At 39.7% G+C, this 10,446-nt stretch overlaps 1 pseudogene; it reads left to right on the forward strand.

Moving 5' to 3' along the window:
* Positions 1-8,139: 8,139 nt before the first annotated feature.
* Positions 8,140-8,792, forward strand: LOC148014240 (acid phosphatase 1-like; annotated as a pseudogene).
* The last annotated feature ends 1,654 nt before the right edge of the window (positions 8,793-10,446 follow it).

A 10,446-nucleotide genomic window follows, 5' to 3' on the forward strand; every position in this document is an offset into this window, starting at 1 on the left:
TCCTCAACCATATTTTCCCAATTTTCAGCTTTTTCTTTGCATAAAGATTGCCATCCACTTTAAAAGCATCCCCATCATCCTGCTTACCAACATGAAGTACATCTTTAATACTTGCATCATTATGATCTCCCTCAACTAATTCGGAAGCAACCTGCTTGGCATATGCCTCATCATATCCAACTTGTTTCAAGTCACAATAAATAGCCTGTTTTGCAGCATCACCATCAAACATATCATGAGCATCATTGACATTTTTAATCTCATGAGAAACATCAACCTTATGATCAGCTTCCACTGCATCTTCGGCCAAAGAAGTAACATCAATTTTTAGCCATAAGCTCTGGATACAAGACCCATGCTGCATGCTTATACAAACCTGCTAGAAAGCAACCCATCCAAGATTTCTGAAAGATCTTCTTAGTTTTGGAGATCTTTATCTCAGCCTTTAGCCTATCAAACATAAGGCCTGCCCAATTTGGCATCCCCAAATGCTCTGGATAGTAAAGAATGCCATAAGTATCTCGAGCAATACTATCGGTCTTAATGAACATAACGAAGCACTCCATGAACCAACACAACTGCAATTTCTTGTCACCATCAATGCGCTTCAGCACATAAACATTCCTGGATCTAGCAGGTTCACCGAAAACATATTGCATTTGGTCTTCTGTACACCGATATGCAATCCGATTATCATTCATAGGGAGTGCAAACACTTGACTGACAATGGCAGGAGCTAACTCAAGACGACCTTCAATTTTGCAATTTGAGTGCCTCAAAATATCCATCTGTATGGAGGCATGCACATTCGATGCCCAACGATCCCACGGCAAACAAGCATAATCATACAACCTGATTTTTTGCAACCATAATAGGTGAACTTCTGCCTCAACATTCAAATAAAATTTGGAGTCCACGAAGGGAGTACCAACAGCAGTAGGGTTGGAAAGAGATGAAGCATTCGGCGATGTTACCTCTTCGTCTCCCTGCTGCACTGACTTGTTATCATCGCTAGCCACATAGAGCTCATCATGGTCATCTTCCTGGTAGCCACTCTTGGTCAGGGATAGCTTCCAGGCTGAAGAGCGACGAGTATGCACGTCATGGCGGTGAGAGTTGCAAGCTGAGAATGAGTCGAGAGTGGAGAAGGAGAGAAACCCCCAAAAGAATACATGCCCTTTTCCATTTGCATGCCAAAGTCCAAGTCCTCTCTCAGTCCACCCTGTTGTGTGCTAAGTGTCACCTCAACATCATGGTATTTAGACCATTGACACATGTAACTACCAATAACTGATTATTTTGTCCCATTTTGAATGATAACATGAACATTTGAATAATAAGATTGTATTAACCTCTTAAGCCTAAATCCATTCACTGTAGGGTGTAAAACCTTCCCTTGCAAGTCTTGTAGCAAAAAAGTACCCTAACACATGTCTTTGAAAATGACAAAGGGACATGCATACCTGAGTTTCAACTTACTTGGAAACTTGCCAAGGTGAGAGTTATAAACTACAACCCAGTCTCCCTCTTGAAAATTTTTCTTCTTGACATGTCTATTAACCCATGCCTGTCTCATCTGTTGTGTGACACCTGTAATATAAGTTGCTAGTATTCAATCCTCTTCCAATTTCAAAATTTGTTCTAATCTATGGTGCACTGATTCTTCAGGATCCATCTTGCTCATAACAGCAACTCTCAGACTAGAACTACAAATTCCATAGGAACTACCGCTTCCAAACCATAAACCAGCCTAAAAGGTGTAAGCCCTGTTGCAACTTTATATGCTGACTTGAAAGCCCACAATGCTAAATCAAGTTTAATATCCCAATCTTCTCTATCATCTTCAACAAATTTTTCCAAGATACGAAGCAAAATCTTGTTGGAACTTTCAGCTTGACCATTAGGCTGAGGATGATAAGGAGTAGACTTCTTGTGCATAATCATATGCATGATAGTCAATTCTCTGATCACTTGATTCACGAAATTCTTACCCCTATCACTGATCAGCTCAATAGGGCAACCAAATCTGGTCATAACATTAGAATACAAAAACTTTGCCACACTTGCTGCTTTATTATCCTTTAATGCCTGGGCTTCTACCCACTTAGTAGCACAAAAGTTCAGCATTAGGTAACTGATAAGAAACTCCAACTTCAGGCTCATCATTTTCCAATCTACTTAAATAATCAACTATAGCATACTCTTTTTCGGGGGTATGCACAACCTTGAAGTCAAACTCCTGTAATAGCAACATCCATCTTGCCAATCTACCTATTAATTGAGGCTTATTTATCAAGAACAAGAGTGCTTGATGGTCAACATGAAAAATGACTTGATTTCCCAGCAAACAATGTCTAAATTTTTGCACTGAAAAAACCATTCCAAGTGCTTCTCTTTCAGTTACTGAATAGTTCTTTTCAGGAGTGCTTAATCTCTTGCTTGCATAATAGATTGGTCTATACCAACCAGAAATAGAAGAAGGAATTGGGAAAGGATTAGTAATAGTAGCTGCCTTTAATTTCCTGTAATCCACACAAACTTTGATCTTCCCATTCTTCTTTGGCACTACAACAATAGGAGATAATCGAGTAACCTCATTGACTAGTTTAATGAACCCCATTCTCAAGAGCTTGTCAATTTCTTCCTTGACCTGCTTGGCATAGTTAGGATTCATTCTATACCTCTTCTAAACAATAGGCTTAGCATATTTCTTCAAGTTTATCATATGCTGACACACAGCTGGATCAAATCCTTTCATATCTATATAATCCTACACAAAAATATCTTGAAACTCTCTACACAATTTAATTAGATCCTGCTTGAAATTGTTCTCAACAAAAATACTGACCTTGATGGGTTTAGGCTCTCCTCCAATATTCAGGTTAAGCACCTGAACCTCATCTTCAACAACTCTTGCAGATCTTCTCATTGTATGCTCATACCTTAATTCAGTCTGCATAATGGCTTTCTGCCCTTCATCATACAGTACACCTGAACTGTCAATGAAATTGTCCATAGCAATTTGCTATTTTTCGGGTTCTTCTGGTTGCAAAACTTCAAGATGAGTAGTGCCTTGGTCCTGAAATAATTTATCATGTTCATTCCTTGACTTGTCCTGAAATTCAGGATGCTCCTAACCTTCAAGAAGACCCTCTGATTGCTATCCAGACTGATTTTAACCTACAGTTTCAACATGTTGATGCTCCAAATGTGCATTTCCAGCCACATTGGGCTACTCTTGATACCCTTGTATAATACCATCAACATCTATCTCAAAAAGTGAAACCACAAAAGGATTTGCATGAAGAAATAATTCCTCCTCATCATCTTCTACTTCGTCTGTAAGGTTAATAGTTTGAGCTACTAGAGGTGTAGCTGAACTTTTCAAAATAACCTTATTAATTGTAGATAACCTGATTTCCTTGAGTCCTCTTGGAATACACACATAATCATTTCCCCAATCCTGCTTGAGTTTGCCCAATCTAAACCACAGTCTCCCCAAAAGCATTGCATAAGAGTCTCCGATTTCTAACATTCTCAGCACAACAAAACTCACCCTGAACTTTAGACCAGCCACTAAAATTTGTTGATTCATTAAGATACCCAAAGGCTGTAACCTCCTTTGATTTGCCATCTGGACCTGAAATGGGGCTGGTAAAAGCTCCTCTTGCTTAGTTGCCAAATATGTATGTTTAGGAAGTATATTAACTCCTAAACCCCCATCCAACAGGACATCATCATGTTTCCTTCCTACATACTCAACTTGAATGGTGGGTACTTGGTAATCCACAACCTCTTGTTGAGTTGGTATGACTGCCTAACAATCAGAAATTGCTTGATCTTGAACTGTTGTACTTTCAAGGATGTCCTATTGCTTCTGCCTGATCTTCAGGAGTAACTTCTCCTTAAATCCTGGTATCAAATCCAAAATTTTCTCCAAGTTCAAATGCAAAGAACACTTGGCCAAATCTTGAAAAGGCTCTTTTGAACCTCCTTGCTGTAGTTGTCCATCAATTTTGCTATCAAGAAATTGATTCTACTATTCAGGAACATACTCTTGATGTTCAAGAAGTTGGTCTTGCAATTCAGGCGGTATGCCTAAAGTCTCTACATCATCAACTTGATCAAATTCAAATTCTTCAACAAGTTTTTGCAACTTTCTAACCTGTTTTGTTGCCTTTTTCCTTATCTTTTCTTGTTCCTACTAATCAAGCTTCTTACCAGCTTGGCTTCTAGTTACTGCTAATACCATTGGTTCCTTTTGACATTCCTCTACTTCAATACAATTAGAAAAATCACAATTAACATGCATGCTTACAGCATTAGTGTTGCCTGACACCTCCTTTGCCTCTTCATGAACCTTCTCTTGCTGAATTTCCATATAGCCAATAGTTCATTTACCTTCAGGATTCTGCCCTTTCTCATCTTGATTAGGTAACTCTATAAGAATTGTTGCAACTGGGGCAGGTGGATGTTGTTGATGAGATGCTCCTGTAGGTCTTGCGTCATTGCGGGACCTTGCTACTGGCATTCCTCTCTCAGTCCTATGTCTTGCCCAAAGCTCACAGTTTGGTCTAACAAAGTGTCATGAACCTCCACGTTTGTGTAGTTTGCTGCTGTGCTTGAAAATTTCCCCAAGGCTGTCTAGCTTGCATCCTTCTAGGTGCTCTGAAGGGTCTCTATGGTATGGTGTCCGAGGTAATTTGATTTAATGCAGCTGGTTGAATAGGTCTCGGTTGAGCCTGCATCAGTGGCATTTGTTGTGCCATCCTGACATTAGGATTATACCAACAAGTCCTAGTTTCATGGCCCTTTCTCTGGTATATCTCACAATGCTTGTCCTTCCTCTTACTTTCAGAAATACCCAAATCTTTTAACTTCTGTTTTATCATTTTATCTAACTTACTGTCCGCTGGCTTCTTCCTATCTTTGTCCTTTGATTTCTTTTTTTTTGTCTTGGCTGATCCTGATTTCTTCTTCTTCTTCTTCTTCTTCTTCTTCTTCTTCTTCTTCTTCTTCTTCTTCTTCTTCTTCTTCTTCTTCTTCTTCTTCTTCTTCTTCTTCTTCTTCTTATGCCTCCTTCAGCTAGAATTATCTTCATCGGAGTCATTGGAATCATCATCAGAATCTGAACTGTAATCATTGCCCTCATCATCACTATCTGTATTTGAATCTGATCCTAAATCTGCATCAGAATATGAATTGAAAGAGTCCTCATCTTTGCTGTTCTTAGATCTAGAGGTACCAAGTCTTTTTTTCACTCTCATAGCTGCCATGATCATTGTGTCCAAATTGTGTCCAATGTATCATTTTGGCCCATCTCAACATTAGCAATGGGATTCCAAATCTTACCTCTCAAGCCCTTCATAAAGTAGGTAATCTACATTTCAACTGAAGGTATATAATCAACATGCAACCTATTTAATAGATTCCTGAACTTCTGGGCATAGTCCTCCACCAACATAGCCTTTTGCTTGATGTTCTTGATTTTCTTGAGAATGTCTCCCGGAGTTTTATCTTTACAAAACCTACCCAAAAATGCTATTTTTAAAGCATCATATGAATTAAAGGCTTCTATACCAAAACTGGCAAACCAGTCCATAGCCTTTCCCTGGAAGGTGGCAGCAAATTGTTGCATTTTAACCTAATCCCCGTACATTTGATTGAAACCACTGGCTGACCATCTGGTCTCAAATTGTGCCACATGGCAATCAGGGTCTTCTTTCTTCTTGCCTGAAAATTTAGATGCACGAACCTTTGGATTAACCAACTGATTTGGATTCAATTTGGGTCTCTTCGTGGGCTTCCTTGGAGGTGGTAATGGATTAAAATTCAGAACCCTCTGAGGTGGAATTCTAGCACTTCTTAATAAAAATGTTCTTCCAAGCACTACATGTTGTAGCCTCTCAAATGCCTACCTAGGAGGAGTATCTTGCTAGTCAAGAGGTAATATTCCCTCATCATCAGACAAATTTGGAGAGTCTGATGAAGTGGCAGGGAAATGATAGATTGTTGAGGTACCTGCAAAGGTACCCCCTTCCAAAGAAGTCTGCCCAGCATGAGTAAACTGCTCCTCATCCAGCCTGTCCAAACCTTCTGATCCACCCCTATAGTCCAGCCCTGCAACCTGTTGTTGCTGTCTTGCCAAGCCTCCTTGATTTCTTGGGACCTGCTCCTGGTAAGGATAGGATTGGATAAATAAGGGTAATTGTCTGACTTAAATACTGCCCATAGAAGGCACCTTACCCAATCCCAATGCCATCAGCATTCCTGTCGCTTGAATCTCTTAGGACCTAATTCTAGAACTGCACCTAAATCAATAAATTATTTTCCTGAACCTAGTAGGGATCGCCAAAGTGTTATGGCCATTCAACATGCCATAACAACCACGAAACATCATTCTTCCTGAATACATAACAATGCTATAAAGGAACTTCCTGAATGTATTTCTAGCCATCAACACTACATTATGCTCAAACACAAAGCAAACATCATACTCAGCAACATAGAATTGCTATTCATCAATTGTGACATTGTTTTCTATCACCATAATCATTATTGATTAAACAACGTGAAAGAGAATAACATCAACACTGAAGAGACAATCAAAAGATAATGGGATCAAACATTAGCAGGAATTTCTAGGCATTGCACATAGTCATATTCCATTCATGATCAAGAACCAATTGCTCGAATACAACTGCCTGACGTTTTTGACTTGCACCTTGACTTTCAGTCAACACATCATATGAAGTATAAGGACTGCTTTACATATGTTGATCCAGAAGACTACATGCATACTAATACTAAGGTATGAAATAGTACTAAATAGATGGTGAAGTTCAAGTCCTAACAATACATCTGTCTATCCCTACATTGATATCAAAATAGAGGGGTGGTGGGCATTCTTCTTGGACCATAGGTTTTTGTTCTAGTAGGATTCACAAGAGACAAAGGTAATTGTAAGTGGTAAGGAAAGTGGGGTGCCGTGAACTCGTCCAAGAAGTGAGTGATGGAAGGCCTGAAGTCTTGTGTCCCAAAGATCTCAGGCATTCTTTATGTTGAGAATAGCAAATGATGCTTGCCCATAAGTGGCTTTGTATGAGAGATATGACAAAGATGTATGTTTTAGAAGTTCTTGGAAGAGATGTCTAAAATCCCATAAGCACAGAGAAGAAAAGTGGTACTATCCAAAAAGCTATAAAGGCATGTACTTGACACTCATTTCGAATGGAATGGTACTATCATTTTGAGTCACTCAAGATTGTGTTTATGAGTTCAAGCTAATCTATCTTGGAACCTAATTCACTTGAGTTACAATTTTTCATTCTAATCTATCTTGGAACCTAATTCACTTGAGTTACAATTTTTCATTCTAATCATATATCGTGTGTTTGATTTGCATCCACCATAGCTCATCTAGTTCTAGGTCCATGATTCTCAACATGGTATTAGAGCCATGGCTGGAGCTAGGTAGCTAGTGGTGTGATTTCTTCTTTGCAAGCTCTACAATTGGTCCCTCCATCATTCCTCCAACATTGAATTTTTTTCTCAAATTTGCAGAAGCTTTCTTCTTGTGATAAGTTGAGGTTTCCTGTTTCATAGGTGCGCATCATTGTGGCCTCTTTTGCCATTTGGAAAAGCAGAGTTTCCTTGCCATAGAGGCACATTGTTGCGGCCTTCTTTGGTTTTCGAATCATCTTCCAATAGGCCACATGTTGTGAAATTGACTATTTCTTGGGAGGAAGTTTCGGTCCAGATTGGATAACTGCTATGGCATGCAATGTCATAATGCACAAGCGGTGCATCAAGGCCAAAATCGACAGGCTCCTCACCATCCTTTTGAGCCTGGATGCAGGCAAATGTTGATCCTATCCACAACAATTTGAGCCTTGCTACCACTCGCAAATCGATGGGTTTTGCCATCGAGCCCCAGCACTTCCACGAAATGTTGTTGTTGCTGCTCCATAATGTTATCTTCTTTCCCATCTTCTCATCGTGCCTTGAAAAGGCCCGATAGATAGGCCTAGGTTTCTTGTGAGAGGCACACATCACTGTGGCCTTTGGATTGTCTTTTGATAAGCTCAGAGTCTCTTGCCACAAGCACACATTGCTGGTTGTTGCTTCACTTTGACAGAGATGAAGGAGATCACTTGGTTCTTCACTTTCTTGTTTTCAAATGTTTCCACGACATCTTGCAACTATTTTGATATCACTGCACAAGGTGTATACTTTGCACGTGAGAGCTGGAGATTGAATGTAGAGATTGGCAATATTACTGGCTGAGGCTATCATCCCCTTGAATTGAACTGTGAGGATTATGTGAGTAACTACATGCTTGGGGTGCATTACACTGTAGATATGGATCTCATGGCTCATGAGGTCATGTCATATGCAAAGGTGTTGCATGCAATGATGATGGAAAAGATGCCTAGTTTTTCGACATTGATGATAGAGTCCTAAGTCACATATTGTATTACTCAATAAATCATTTTGGTGGTATTCCATTCAACATGTCTGCATAGGTGATATGGGAAACACAAGCAGTGGCTCCTCCAATTCAATCCATTCTGGCTTTATATAACCAATTAATAGATGATCAATGGAGTGTATTCTTCTTAACAGGCAGGGATGAGATACAAAGAAATGTCACTGAAGAGAGTCTCCAATGCTTGGGTTATTCAGGATGGTCAGCTTTGATCCTCAGGCAAAAAGCATATAGAACCCTTCCAGCCAAGGCATACAAATCAACAAAGAGAGCTTGTCAAGTCAAAGCACTCATAAAAGCATGAAGCAAAAAGGTTGTGTCAAGAAGACTAAAAGAGAAGTACCACGCATCAACAAAAGGGACGAGGGCATGAAAAAAGAAGATCAAAGACACCAAGAAGATCTTGATCACCAAAGGTTGCCAAAGAAGCAAGAAGAAGTTAAAAAAATTTCTGTTGCTGACAAACAAAAAATTTTCCATAATGGATCTCCCTTAGTGGATTATGTTTTTCCCATAGTGGATGTAAAAACCCTTACCAAAAATGTAAAGTTTCAAGCTTGACTTGACTAAGGCTGCCAAAAGAGCTAGTCTCCTGGTCCATGTCCGCATGTAGGGGGGGCAAATGCGAGCAAGAGTAGGAACTCATCATTTGAGGGGGTGTTGAGAATAGCAAATGATGCTTGCCCCCCATAAGTGGCTTTATATGAAAGATATGACAAAGACGTATGCTCTAGAAGCTCTTGGAAGAAGAGATGTCTAAATTCCCATAAGCACAAAGAAGAAAAGTGGTACTATCCAAAAAGATATAAAGGCATGTACTTGACACTCATTTCGAATGGAATGGTACTATTATTTTGAGTCACTCAAGATTGTGTTTATGAGTCCAAGCTAATCTATCTTGGAACCTAATTCGCTTGAGTTACAATTTTTCATTCTAATCATGTATCGTGTGTTTGATTTGCATCTGCCATAGCTCATTTAGTTCTAGGTCCATGATTCTCAACACTTTACGGCATTGCATTGTAGATCAAAGGGAAGTTGTATTTGTCATGCTTTTCTTGATCAAAATCCACATTAGGGGCCTCGGGTAAGCCATGTAGGTGGGGTCATGCTTTTCGTATGGTAGCATGTTACAAAAAGCCATCCATGCCTCAAAATTGTTATCCCAGATCTTTCGGCACCATTTAGGTTGGGATTTGTAGCCTTTGACTTTTCTTGGCTCTTCCATGACTTTATCCTCCTAGTAATTTGAAAGCTCTCTTCTTCATAATGTGGGATTTTAAACCCTCTCGTCTAGCCACTGCTTCCCTAGCCTCTTTGAGAGTTGGATGGCTTCTGTAACCACTTGTGGAGGCATCACTCAATTTAGGGCACAAAAGTAGAAGAATTCAAATTCAAATGACCTACACCTATTCTCCCACTACTCCCAATTTTTCAATTCCCATGCCAAATTGATAGACAATTGTTCAATTTGTAGCATCTAAACATCGGGCACTTCTTGTGGTCTGGCATTAAACTTCCTCCTCGTGAGTTCAACCAACTCCCTGCATTTTCTTTTGGCCTCAATCATTCTTTTCTGCAGTGGCACAATCTTCTTCTTCTTGGCCTTTTGCTATTGTTGATGGAGGTGGGGCGGGCACTATTCATTGGGCTATCTCTCAATATCATCAAGTTGCTCAAAATCGGGACCTTCTTTCCTTAGTGATTCACCTTGGGCCATTGTGGCTCATTGCTCTTATTGGAAGAGAGGGAGAGAGACAGAGTGGAGCAGAAGATGAGCCTCAGCTCATTGTTGTTCTTCTTCCATTATTCTTCCATCATACTAACTGAAAGAGACTTACACACATAGGTATGACTAACCAAGGCTAACTATGGTTAAGTCATTGATTACACCGACTTATTGAATGTCACACATGTGTACAACTATATCCAGCCTAATGTCGATCACACACATAAAG

The sequence above is a fragment of the Lygodium microphyllum genome, chromosome 25 (assembly GCF_053477565.2).
Source record: "Lygodium microphyllum isolate KBCC chromosome 25, Lygodium_microphyllum_v1.1.10, whole genome shotgun sequence".
Classification (NCBI taxonomy): domain Eukaryota; kingdom Viridiplantae; phylum Streptophyta; class Polypodiopsida; order Schizaeales; family Lygodiaceae; genus Lygodium; species Lygodium microphyllum.